Here is a 13973-nt window from a genome sequence, read left to right as displayed (position 1 = left end):
CCGCCCCCGCCCTCCGTGTGAGGGGAGAGCACAGCCCTGAGGGAAGGGGGTCCCTGCTCGGGAGCCGGCCCCGCCGTCAGGCTGCTGAGCCGCCTGTTGGGAAGCGGGGGTGAGGCCGGCCCCGCGGTGGGGCAGGGAGCGCCGCCGGGCGGGGAAGGGGCCGGCGCGGCGCCGGGGAAGAGGCGCCTGCTCCTGAGGGGCACGTAGCTGGTGGGGGTAAGACAGCCCCGCGGCGGCCAGGCGGCGGGAGCCGCAGGGCTGCCTCCACGCCCCGGGAATTTCGGCGGCCGCACCGAGCGGCGGGAGCGAGGCCCAGGGCAGCGGGGGAGGGAGAAGCGGGGACGGTCGCGCCGGTCAGCGGGAGGAAACTCCCCTCCCCCGCGCCCGGCCCGGCCTCTTGCGAACTCCAGGTAGCGGCCGCTGATTGACAGCTCCTCCCGCCCTCCTGCCTTTTTCATTGGATGTTTTTTACGCCGATCAGCAATGTGTGCGGCGGAACACTGGTCCCCATTGGCGCGCCTTGCCCCGCCCCTCCTGGCGCGGGTCAAAAGGGAGGCGAGGGGGCGGGGCTCAAGGCTCAAGGGGCGGGGCGGCGCGGCGCGGGGGGCGCGGAGGCTTAGCCCGCGAAGGCAGTCGGCGGCGACGGCCGGAGCGCTCGAGCGGCGGCGGCGCGGGATGGGACGGAGCGCGGCGCCAGGTGGGTGCGGGGCCGTGCTCCCGCCTCCCTCGGCCGCGGCGAAGGGAGGGCGGCGGCGCTCAGGGGGTCCGTTCCCCCCTGGGAGCCCGGTGGTAGCCGGGAGGGGCGCTGAGGGGGAGCAGCCGCTTTTTAACGGTCTCTCGCCGCCCGCCCGCGGGGATAATCTCGCTGTTGCCCTGTGGGAGCCCCCTCAGCGCGGCAGCGGAGGCGCCTTTCTCCTCACAGCCGCGATGAGCGCAGCGACGGGTCGCTCCGGGTCCGCTCGTTGTCCTCCGGCCCGGGCTGAGCTGCCCGTCCCGGGGCCCTCCCGCCTCAGCCGCGGGGGGGGAAGCTTTGTTTCTAGCCCTACTGCCGGCCTCGGCCCCTCGCCAGTCCCCAGAGCCGCCGGGCGCGTTCTTCTTCCCCCTTTCGGTCTTGAGTGGGGGTTCCAGAGCCCCCCCCTGCGTGGGGTTGGAGAAGAGGCCCCCGGCCTTGCGGTTCGCGGGGCTGGGCGCCGTGTTCTCCGCAGCTCGGACCGAGCTGCGGAGAACACGGCGCCCAGCCCCGCGAACCGCAAGGCCGGGGGCCTCATCCCCACTCATGTTTCCCCCACGAGTGGCCACCGCACCAGCACCGTGGCGTGGCAACTATCTTCTGATGTCTAGCGGTCTTCAAGTAATTAAAAATAATCGTCTTTGGCTTCGAAGGGCGCTGGGAGTCCTTGGCAGCTCAGGAACTTTTAAACCCTTTACTTTTAAACCCTTTTTTTTTTTCCCCTACTCGTGTTTTTTGCAGATTAATTGTTTTTTCCACTTATTTCTTAAGTGAATGTGTTGCTGAGAGGAGGCTGGGAGTCTGAGTGAGCGCAGGCATGTGAAGACAGGGATTTATTGTGACTGCTGAATGTCTAATGCTATCCAAAAAGCAGTTAAGAAATGCTTTATTTATTCTTTTTCTTCCCGTTTCCGATGCAGTTCGGTAATCGCTGTAGATAACTAACAGGAGAAGGGCGGATAGTTTTAGGCTGAGCAACAATCTGTGAAGTGGGGCCAGTATTTGAGTGATGGGTTATTGGATGCAGTTGGGAGATTCCTTGATAGAAAATACTTCAAAGCACAAATGGTTTAGTTTGTGCACTGTTTGTGCAGGAATAGGAAAAAGCTGTCTAGCTGTGGTTCTTTGTGTCCCTTTTGTAAACTACAGGGAATGAGGGGAAAGTATTCCTATTAGAAAAAGATGGGGGCAAATTATGAAAGCAGCCAGGAACTTCAAGAGACTTGAAATCTGAGGGTGAGGAGGTCATTTTGCCTTGTGTATCATGCAAGACCAGTCTCTTTTTTTTTCTTTTTAAAGCTTTACTTAGGCAATCTAAAAGTATTACGTTTATGAGAGACAGATTGTTGTTTTGACTTTGCCTGACACAGTATTTTCCATAGTAGTTAATAGTGTGTGTGCGTGAAGAAGGGAATGAAGTAATGGAATAAGGCTGCAGTTCTTTCTCTCCAGCATGCTCTTCCATGCTACAGTGATCTGTAGCTCAGTTGTGTGGCCTCTAATATATGGAGGTTGACATGATATGGAATAATTTTGTAGACTGATACCCAAGTTGGAAACTTCTTAGGTTAAAGTTACAAGTTACAGTGCTTGCAGACTTAAAGATTCAAGATTAAACCCCATATCTGAGCCATGGAACTGAGCTTTGTTGGGTGTTACATTCAGTTACAGCTTACTTTTGCCTTTAAGTTCTCATTGGAATAAACTGTTTTTCTATCTTGGTGTATCTATCTGCCTGTACTAAAATGAAGGCCCTAAGTCATTCTTACTCAGTAAGAATGCAGCTTTCAGTCAGTCCTGTAAGAAGGATTTTTTTTTATCTGCAACTCTTCAGTTGAGACCGGGACCAGACCATGTTCCCCTTGAGCAATGTGGAAGCTTGATTTATTTCCAGCTGAATTTTGGGGATGAGTTGTGCAAAGCAAACTTTTCTTATTGCTTGCTGAAGGATTAGTTTTGTGTTTGTATTGCTAGTGGCAGTGTGAAGGTAGTTATTAGGTGGTGAACACAGAGGTTTTATCGTACATGAAATAATATATAATTGAGCCAGTCCTCTTCCTTCTCCTTTTCCATGGCTATTTTCTTCAAATAAAGAAAAAATAGAAATTTTTTTTTAATCAGATAGATACTGGAACAATAGTCTTGATTATACACAATAGTTACTGAGATTGTATGGTCTGTGCTAATCATCCTATTTGTCCATGGAAGTAATAAAAGATGACTTTATATGTCAGAAATAGAATTGCTTGTGCTTTAAAAAGGGACTTTCATAGCAAGAATAAGTTATTGAGGCTTCATGTTTGATTTATATGGTACAACATGTGTGACATTTCATAGTTAATAGCAGCATAAACCTGCTTTTTGTTTTTCAGTATATGTCTTGTCTGTACAACATGCCTCAAAGGATTATGATGTTAGGAGTAGTAATATAAACTTCTTATGGACCAGCTGCTCTTTGGTGTGACTACTTTAGCTCAGGTTTGTTTACTTTATTCTTCAGTGAAAAGATACATGCCATATATTTCTCTGAAACAAGAGTAACAGTGTCTGCAGGCAATATTCCTGTATGGAGGAAAGAAGAAGAAAAGCCATCGTGTGACAGATGATAGGAATATTATTTTGAAGTTTCTTATATATAGGCGTGAGCAGGACAGGATTTCTAAAAACCGTACCAAATTAAAGCAGATACTTTGGTGAAGAATTCCAGAAGAGCTGATGGTAGCTGAGTGTTTAAGTCACTGTATCAGTGTCAGCTGGACAGTGAATTAGCTTTCATGCCTTTGCAAGTCTTCCCTTTTTGATTAAACTTCCTGCATGGACAGTTACATATTGGTGTAGTTTGTAGTAATTGAAGTGGGAAAGAGCCTTAAGAGAACTGCATGAAGGACTCTTGATGTAAAAAGATAAATATATGCAGTTAAATCTTTGTTCTTTTGAGCCCTTGCATAGCACCATCTTCCAGAGCTCTCTTGACTGCTTTTAGCGAGGAATGAGCAAGAAGTATTGTTGCAGTTAATTGCAGTCTGCTCTTGCAGGCCTGTCTTTAGTTGGTATGTACTTGATATGAAAAGATTCAAGCTCAGTTACATAGGTAGTGTACTACCAGCACTTTTTAGCCTTTTTAATTCACAGGTGATGTATTGGTACCTTCCTGATTCATGTGTGGCTCCAATTAAAATTTTTGGACTTCTTGTGTTCATTACTGTGACTCCTTTTTATTTTATTTTTGCTTGCATAGGATATTGAGCTACAGGCTGTGTATCAGGTGAATTGCACTACTAGCATAATTTACTAACCAGGCTATGCATGTCCACTGGGTTAGGCTACTAAGTTTTGTTAGTTACCTCGCTAGCAGAAATAATTAATTTACAGTACTGATGGGGAGAAGTTGTTTTTATCAGGCTCATTTCTTAGTTTTCTAATCTTAAAGCCATTCAGTATATGAAGATCATTAATAGGATCAGATTACAAATACGTCTTCCAGTGTTACATACAACTGTACATTGCCTTCAGAAGCTTCCTTGTACAACCAAGGCTGCGGGTCACAGATTGTAACTGCTTATTCTCTTAGAAGAACAGATAGAGAAAGAGGTAGAGGGTGAGTATTAACTTCTCCTTATCGAAGATACAGAATACCTGTAATGTAAGAAAATCAGTGACTCGACTAAGAATTAAATTGAGGTATCTTGAGCCTTAGCTCTCTAGCAGAACTGCTATAGCACTTACATTCTCTCCTGAGAACTTAAGCCTGCCTTTAGAGGTAATAATGAAAATAACGTGAAGTTACAGCAGATTTATTTGTTCAACTTTAACCTATGACTGTTCACACTTACTGTTATTTAGATCTAACTGTTCAGAAGCCAGCCTGTTGTAAAAGCTGTTGAAATTTACACTGGGGTGGTTTTTTAACTGGAAAAGCACTGTTGTTTTTCACCCTTCTTTTGAAAACTCAGATAACTGAAATATTTTTAGCTGCTGATAGATGTCATTTCTTTTTCCTCTGCCAAAAGGGGAAACAAAACATTTGGGAAGAAATTAAGAAACTTGTGTGTAGGAACAGCTGGAGATAAAAATGGAAATCTTTGCGCTCATTTAGGCTGTAAACTAGGAGCTTAGCTTGTTTGGTTTCTTTATTTTTGACAGGTGAGATAGCTGGAGAATTTTTGTTGAAGGCTTGTTGTAAGCATTTGTTGGATTTGCTTGTTTTTTTAAAAACAAATCCAAATTTATTTGTGTTGGGGATTTATAGGTATTCTGAATTTAAACACAGTGCGAATTAGTTTTTCCTTTCACATACTGAAATATTCTGCCATTAAACTAATGGTGTTTTCTGGGTCTAGAATCAGTTGCTCTGTGTGACTGGGATTTTTTTTTTTTTTTTGCAGACCTCTCCATTTAGCAGAATTTTAGTTACTCCTCTTCAGCATTCTTGGAGCTCCTTCCTACCTGTTGGTTACAAATATAATCTCTTTATGCTTACAGAGGTTTGGTAGCCAAATACAGCATTAGGGGACAATGTGTGTTTCTATTAAGCGTAGAACAACTTTATGCCAAATTTATTTAATATTTTATTTTTGCATACTCATTATACTCGTGCCACTTGAAGGCATGCTTCAACTCTGAGTTAATCATCTTTTGTATTTCAAAATATATATTCTAAAAGCAGAAAACTTGAGTGTTACTCAGTTTGAACTTGATTGATGTTTGTGTTTCCTTTAAACACAGATGTCAGTCTAAAACAAAAACAGTAGAGCAAAATATTTCCCCATCATTTGTATACTGTCAAACAGATTATACTTAATGTGTAGGTTTTCTTCTAAACATTCATAATTGAAAACCTCCTTGCAAGAGTGTTTTGGTAAGAAGTACTGGAAAGAACTGACACGGACTGTTGAGTGCGAGTTAGAGAATTGGCTAAGCATTAGTGAACATAATAACATAATGAAAATAAGTGTCTTGGACGTGGCTGGCATGCAGGTATTTTTGCTTTAGTTTTTGAATTAATCTTGCGTTCTGTAGATACTTAGGTTTTATAATAGTCTTCAGAATATCATGTAACCTTTAAAATGCTGGTGAGTGACATAGATAAAGTATGTATAGATATCAATGGTAGTTTGAATCTGTTCAGAGTTCATATTTTACAGTTATCATAATTGATACAAATAGAAGTAGCCTATGCTAGGGCAGTTGTAACTTCCATTAATCTGTCAAAACCAGAATTTTAGGTTGACTTAAATGTGTTTTTCTTCAGGACAAGAAAAAAAAGAGATTTTCAAATGTTCTGCACTGAATTACAGCCTGGCTTGTTTTCTCTCTAGTTCCATAAATCAAAACTCTATTTCACTGTTTCTTTGGCATGAGCTTTTATTGCACATCCCTGTTGTGGAAATCTGCCCAATACAGAAACTATAGAATAATTTCTTGTGGTAAAACTCTATCAAGCATTGTTCAATTACACAGCAGTACACACAGATAAATTTACATTGATCAAAAATATTTATCATCATTAAGTTCAAATGAGACAGACTTTTTGGAGGCTTATGCAGTGGTTATGTTTCCTCCTGTGCTGGTGTAAAAGCATAGTTAAGGTTTGTTTGTCTGTTGTAACTATGCATTAATGTGTGTTTGGGCATTTTTTTTGGTATCTGAATATGCACTTGCTTTAGAGTTCTATACATATTGTGGTGATTATCAAGTCCTCTGTCAGCCTTGTGCTGCTTGCTGATGGAACTTCAAAACTAGGAAGGAAAGTTTAAATTATAAATAGTGAAAATGCTGTTTAATGCATGATGTAAATGAAATTGATAGATAAAAAAATTCTTCAGCTTTGTAGCAAGTGCTGCTAGCAATTGTAATTTTTCAGACATTTGAAATTTTATATAAGCCTATTGATACTTTTCATTAGGTAAAGAATGCTGAAATGCTTTGCTGTCATTCAACCTTTTCTAACTTTTTGATATTTTCTTGAAATTGGATCCTTCAGTCTTTCTAAGGTAATGTCATGCTTTCAGGTGCCTGGCTTGTCTATAAGCACATGTAACTATTTTATGTATATTTAAGGTGTTTGCTGAACACTTAAATATTGAAACAGGGTGCTGTTTAGACTGGGGCTGTGCCAGTAAGGTGCTACTAACTGCATCTTGTTGAGCTGAAGTGCTCTGGATGGCCATGCTCAAAGGGTGCTGCATGTATTTTCCTGTGGGTTACCTGAGTGGAAGCCCTAATTTTTTAAGGGCATGTCTCAATACTGAGCACTGTACTGTCTTACTGTTAATATGTTAGTGATTCCTCATTCAGGAAACACTTGTGTCTCCTTGTTAGGAATTGGGATGATGTTATATTCTTCTTGGAATGCTGTAATTTGCTACTTCTGCTCATATTTGTCTATGTTCTTCTTTAGTGTCTTGTCCTTTAGGTTGCTGGGTAATTAGTTGGATCTTAGCATACAGTAGTATTCTGGATTAGTGTGCTTTCTTCATGATTTACAAAGCCTGTTTAATGTTCTTAATGTATTGGTAGATTATGAAGGGAGAGGTCGTTGATGGAATAAAATATATCAACGGTTTTGGGCTCCACAATATAAGGAGGATACCAAAATATTAGAGTGTGTCCAAAGGAAGATAACAAAGATGGTGAAAGGACTAGAGGGCATGGCTTATGAGGAGCAGCTGAAGATAGTAGCTTTATTCAGCTTGGAGAAGAGGGTACTGAGGGGTGACCTCATCACTGTCTACAGCTTCCTCATGAGGGGGAGCAGGAAGGGAGGTGCTGATCTCTTCTCTCTGGTGTCCGGTGATGGGGCATGAGGGATTGACTTAAAGCTGCATCGGGGAAGTTCAGATTGGAAACTAGGAAAAAGTTCTTCATTGAGAGGGTGGTCAAGCACTGGAACAAGCTCCGCAGGGAGGTGGTTGTGGCCCCAAGGCAGTCAGGGTTCGAGAAGCGTTTGGACAATGTTCTTAGGTGTCTGGTGTAACTTTTAGGCTGCCCTGTGTGGAGTCAGGAGTTGGACTTGATGATCCTCATGGGTCCCTTCCAGCTCAGGATATTCTATGATAACATGAAAGGTATAATGTAATAGTATTTTAGAGGCCTTAGAGGACTTGAGTTTCACTGACTGTTTAGAAGATAGTGTGTGCAAAAGTATTTCCTTTTATCGTTGATATATTCATAGAAACTAAAAGTGACCAAAACACGTCATCAGTGAAGACTGATAAGCATGTATAATCTCATTAAAAATGTTTTATTTAAGTCTTGTTGCCAGTGCAAAGAGAACATAATGTTAAGGCTGTGTGTAAAGGACAATAAGTTGGGAATTACGGGAGCTCTGCCATACTTGTAGGTGGAGAACATTATATAAAATGTGACCATCAGGACTTTATTCCATGGACTGGTTAACCAGTTGTCTGCTTGTTGCTTGCTGCAGAGTGAGATACCATTGACAGGGCTGTTAGTAGGGGCTGGGGTTCAGACTGAATCTGGGGATGAAATTTGTTCCAGTGCTGATAACTGTAATGGCCAGCTGAGTTTGAGTATTCCCTTATTTGAGGGTTTATAGTTAATGTATGCAGTCATAGGTGATGTATGCAGCTGTTGCCCACTCCTCTCTCTCCAGTAGCTTTTTCTTGCAGCCTAGCACTGCTGTTCTTGTTGCAGTGCCTTCCTTTGAAGGTTAGAAAGGGCTAACCTGTCTTTTTTGTGCTTCTGATGTCCAGTAAGGTAAGGACAGTGGTGTTTGGGTCACTGTTGTGTACCTGAGTGGAGAGGCCTGTTAGAGCAAGTAAGCAGTATATAACCCTTGGATCCATAACTCACTTTGTTAAAAAAAAAAAAAAAAGGGTCGGTAAAGGTGTAGACAGATTCTCTTCTGCATTCCTGTGACTTGGAAAATTAAATGGCATTAGGACATGTACTTTCCTCAAAGCCAGGGACCTTAGTTCTTCATCTGATGGATCCCAGGTTTCTTGTGCATCTTCATACTGGCAACCACTTTGCTTGTAACAAGTAATAGTTGGAAGGCTTGTGTATGTAATGAGTGACAGGTATAATATATCAAAACATGTTAACAGTATTCCAGTGAATGTTGGAATTGATTTCTTGATGTTTGTTTTGAAATCCCACAGCGGAAAAGGTCAGTATTCCGTGATGACGAGGAAAACCATTCATCTGCTGTGGACTTGATTTTGTCCGAACAGAGCAATAGGCAGCTGTGGGGACTAGTGTGCTACAAGACAAGGCCTGGGAAACTTATTTTATTTTGAAACTTCAAACGGCCTTTGGAGACGCTTCTTTGAGAAGTTCTTCTGCCTCATTACATGTGAATGAAGAAATGAAGAGTTTGAACTTCTGAATTAGAAGGGGGGCTTTAGTGAAAATGTGGCTTTTTAGTTCTTTCTTCTACAGCAGTTAGAGCATGCTGCTGAGTTTTCTACAGAATGTTGAAATTCTCTGGAACTGATATCAGCACAGGTTTATTGTAGAGTTATTTCCTGGGAAAGTACTGTTTTTCTTTTTAAAGCTTGGCTGCTGCTTTGAATGCTTAAACAGCTGCAAACATGGAGGACATAACACATCACTTCAGATGAACCTATGTTCGATTTTATGCTGAATTTGAAGACACTCTCCTATATGTATTACTGTTTTTTTGCACATGATTTGAATATTGAAATTCCTTCTAACCTCTGCATGCCAACTCAGGAGCTGGAGTGGGGCTGGAGTTAACTCTAAGTCGTATTTAAAGAGGATGTCTTGGTACAGTTGTATGAGTGTTTTAGTTACAGTTTCGTGTTATCTAACTGTGTAGTAGCAGAAGGCTGTTTTCCAGGCTATGCTAGACAAGCAGATGTGCAAGCCACGTGCTTTCTATACACCCTTCCTTTTGCATAAAGAAGCAGAAACTAGCATTTCAGCAGCTTAATTTTTTTCTAAATGGAGGGTATCCTGTGTCTGTCAGCTCAGTCAGCTTGCTTCTCTTGAAGCTCTCCATTCTTCAAATCCTACAGGTCTTGTTACATCTTCACTGTAGCAATCACTTTATATTTATAGCAAGTAAAGAGTTGGAGAGCTTGTGCGTGGCAAGTGTGAAATACCTCATCACTTCAACATTCAGGTACAAATGCCTTCAAGAGGAGTGTCCGAGAATGCACTGGGGTATAGTCTTCCAGCCCTCAAATGAAATGTAGCTATTGGAACATTTGCCTCTGTCATCAAACACTGCTCATAGTCTTGTAGACTGTCTTGAAATTTCAAGCATCCTTTGATTCAGGGTGGGTAATTCTACACAAGCGCATAGATAAGATTAGGAGCAACACCTAGTTATAGCTCAAGCTAATAATGCTGTAAAGACAGACCTTCATGTCTAGTTGCTGAATTTCTGTGCTGGATTTGCACTGCTAATACAGGAAAAGCTTCCACGTTGGCGGACTAATAAGCGGTTGAATTTTTAATCTTAAGGATTTTTATTAGCCTGGAATAGCTGCATCTGAAATACTACTGTAAGATCATTGGGATTCTGACCTTATTTTTCTAAAATACTTGCTATTCTACTGGAAAAGGTACATGCTTTGCAATAATGTGATTCTGTTTGCCATATACTAAAAATTCTGAGGGCCTCTAAGCTTGCATGGATCTGTGGCGTGCTGTCATGTAGGAGATTATATTCTTCTAGGTCACTCAGCTGGCTGAACTGTTGTCTGACTAGTTGGCTTGATGTTGGAGCAGGTTTAGCAGCCTTCAGGAATTTCTGTATCTTGGAGAGTGATGGCATGGTTTTGTTCAATGGGATTTATAACTCTTTGCAAAAACTGCTGGGAAGTGGTAATTAAAATTCCATTATTGGGGAAAATTCCATAATTTTTGTTCTCTTAGATGCTTCAAGTTGACTAAATATTTTACATCACTTAGTAAATTGGTGCAGTTACTATTTCTATGAGTTATTAATTGATGCCTAGTAAAGTGAATGAAGGACTAAGTCAAACATTGTAGCAGATTCGAACCCTTGTTTTACAAAGATGGCTTTCTGAAATGTACAGAAATAGTAGTCTTACACAGTATATAGTCCAATTTGCATGTTTCTATTACCAGTTCTATCTATTAATCTGAGACTATTGAGGAAGCAGTGAAATAACCACCTTTAGTGGGCAGGTAGTATTTTTGCTGCCTGTGATAACAGCAGCTGAAACCCCAAATGCATCTCCTTCTCTCTGTCCTGCATTTTAAGAGGAAGCTGTTAATGTTCCTTGTGTGCTACTTCCTCATTTGGATTTTCTGTTCCACTTCCCCCTCTGCGAACTCTCTCCTATCCATTTCTTCTGAAGTCTTCTTTTACTTCCCTTTCAAACTCTCTCTTTTATATCCTAGTATTCCCTGTAAGAAAGAAATGTATTGCAATGAACTTCTGCTTCCTGTCACTTCTGGTAAAACCCACAGATGCCTTTTTTTGGAGAGTGAAATGCTTGGAGATGTAAAAAAACCAAAACCCAACAAACCACAACAAAAACCCTCCCCACTGCCACATTAATCCCCAAATAAATTTAAAATGGAGGGAAGTAGATGCAAGACATGAAATGTAAACCCTTCTTCCCTCAACTGAGTGAACTGCCTACTATCAGATTCCTTTAAACCACAGAATGTTATTTTTGGCAGGAACATCAGAAAGTATTCTTTCTTTTAAACAGTTGTTGTTTGGAAAACAAGCATATGTCTGGCATCATCATGGATTTCTAAAAGAGGAAAAAGTGATTTTATTTTCAAAACATGTAGTAAAACTGTATTTTCAGCAGAATCAAATGTTAAATGCTTTTGGAAGCTTAAATTTAATGGTGTGTCCTTACAGTTGGTTGTCAGGGTTGAAACAACAAGCACAGTTAGCCCTTAAGCTGCTAAATGCTAATGATAGCTTGGCAAGAGTTTTCCTCAGCCAAGTTACTGGGCTCCAGAGAAGCATACAGGCAGCCTGTAATAATTTTTTGAAGTTTTTCAAAGCTAAATTTAAATGTTGAGATTCAGATATGAATAAATAAGGCTTCATTTTATGTTTATGGTAACTGTGAAGCTAACCGTAAGACCCATGGCAATAAATGTATAGTTTGAGTATCCCCACTCTTGTTCATATTTGTAGAACTATAGCTGTTAATGACTTGAATATGAAGCATTAGAAAATATGTTAAAGTAAGTTATGTGAACCTAAGGGTTCACAGTCTAAGGGATGACAGTCTAAACAGTGAACAGCTTTGATTTGTTGGTCAAAGATAACTTTCTTTATGCCTCATTACAGAACAATAAATACAGCGTAGAACAATCCCAGATAGCCAAAGAAGTTTGTCTAGGTTCATTCAGTTACAGGGATGGGATAAGAATGGAGGAAAATCATGTACTTCAGCATTGAGTGGGAAACATGAGAGAGATTTAACTGTGAGGGTAGGAAGTATGGGTGTTGAATCTAGAGGAATAAACCCAGTAAATTTAAATGAGGGTTATTGAAAGTTATTGTATTCTCTTTAAGATGTTCAACCTGATATTTTAGAACTAAAATATATGGAGGAAACCTTGAAACAAAAGCTTGTCTGAAATACAGGGCTTGAAGGACAAGTGTTCTTTTGTCAGAAGTGTATTTTGGAGTCTTCTAAGTCCACTTTGAACAAAATACTAAAATAACTGTAACTGTAGGAAAGATAAGACTGTAGAAATAATTAAATTCCACTGTGGATTAGTTAATTTGCATGATGCTACTAGTGTTCTGTAAAATATGCCTTCCATGCTTTTTTGCTCATTTCTGCAGGTGTATAATGAAGTGTTGATCCTCTTTTCTGGTTCAAAGCATGCAGGACTTGCCGATTTAAATAAAATTCTTGTTGGGTGTTAAAAGAAGAATAAACTTGGCCAAAGTGTGAAGCTTGAGTATTAAATTTTTCTGTAGGCTTGAAACAACTTTTGGTGATTCTGAATAGAAAAGAACGTGACCTACGGAACAGCTGGCCTATAAGGATGCAGTAGCTGCAGGTACCCTGTCCTCCCCTTCCCCCTCAAACAAAAGAATGTTGGTTGTTAACTGTTTTGTGTAAGATTGGGATTTACAGCAGTTTTATCCAGGAACAGATACTGATACTCTAAAGGCTTAAGAGAAAGTGAAGTTCTCTTCCTTATTAATGAGTAGTCTCTGCCAGATAGATTCTTGGTAGCCAAGAAGAGGCTTTATAAATCACTCAACTAATCTAGTAATAGTTTTCACCTACTCTTTATTTATTTTTAATACCTTTTGTTCCTAATGCACAGATACATTGCTTTAGAGCTGGTTGTGCTTGGGGGTGAAAATTATTTACTGTTGATAGCATAATATCCCTTCCAGCCATTAAATCAATGTTCCCCTGTTATGCAGAAAGAGATGGCAAAGAATGTAAGTTGCAAAGGGGCGTGAAATCTGAAAACATGCCTCTTGTGTGTTCTCATGTGCTTTTGTTTGAATTCTGGCTAATCCTTTTTATTTTGCTGCTTATTTCTTCAGAAGTGTCTGGTACAAGATTTAATGTTAAACTTCTTTCTTATAAGTCTGTTTACTGTTTAATAAAAAACTAGAATGTAGTAGAGAAATATTTACCAGCTGTATTGTAACTGTACAGGAACTTGGAAAGTTTAGTCTTAGTTTAGGCCTAGTTAGTTGTATCTTAGTTTACTGGGCTTGGCTTAAAAAAAGGTGCCATAGTTCCTCCAGAGGGAAAGGAGGGTTGTGCTAGGGAGGAGAGGTCTTGTATTTGAGGGAATAGGTATTGTGTGTGTTCCCATTGCCAGTGCAGTATTGATCTGTGTAATAGTCTGGGTTTAAATTTCCCAAGAACTCTCTTTCAGGCAAGTTCATTTTTCGAAGAGCGAGAAGCTGGTAGGGGAAGTAGAGAGTTCTGCTGATACCTGAAATCCCATTGACGTTTTGTCCAAAATTTTATGCGATGTTGTGGTACTTTTTGTATTACTCAAATGATGTTGTCCATTACTAGTTGTTAATTACTTGAATAAAAGCAGAAAAAGAGTGACTGACCTGAAGTGATCAGATGCAGGAAGTCTGATGGAGAAGGGTTTTTGAGATTAAAATTCCACTTAATTGTACAATCCAAACTAATGTATCTTTTGCACAAAACCAGTGATCTATTTGCCTGAAAAATGCAGCAAAACAGTACAGTGGAGGATTGGTGCTGGTGCATGGTTGGACTTTTTTATTCTACTTACGTTTTTTTTGCTTTATGTTTAGGGA

The 13973-nt window shown here is 40.9% G+C and overlaps 1 protein-coding gene across 3 annotated transcripts in view; it reads left to right on the top strand.

Annotated features, from left to right (window-relative positions):
* Positions 1-588: 588 nt before the first annotated feature.
* The window catches only part of WASF3 (WASP family member 3), a 78581-nt gene continuing 65196 nt past the window's right edge, over positions 589-13973 (top strand). For 2 of the 3 annotated variants that reach the window (XM_072850449.1, XM_072850446.1), the window contains exon 1: positions 589-697. The gene's annotated coding sequence lies outside the window, so the exon portion shown is untranslated. The remainder of the gene's footprint in view (positions 698-13973) is intronic. The other variant, XM_072850448.1, reaches the window with a different exon arrangement.

Source organism: Ciconia boyciana, chromosome 1 (genome assembly GCF_034638445.1).
Source record: "Ciconia boyciana chromosome 1, ASM3463844v1, whole genome shotgun sequence".
Lineage (NCBI taxonomy): Eukaryota > Metazoa > Chordata > Aves > Ciconiiformes > Ciconiidae > Ciconia > Ciconia boyciana.
The sequence above is the reverse complement of the archived record's forward strand: the minus strand, read 5'-3'. Positions and strand labels throughout refer to the sequence as shown.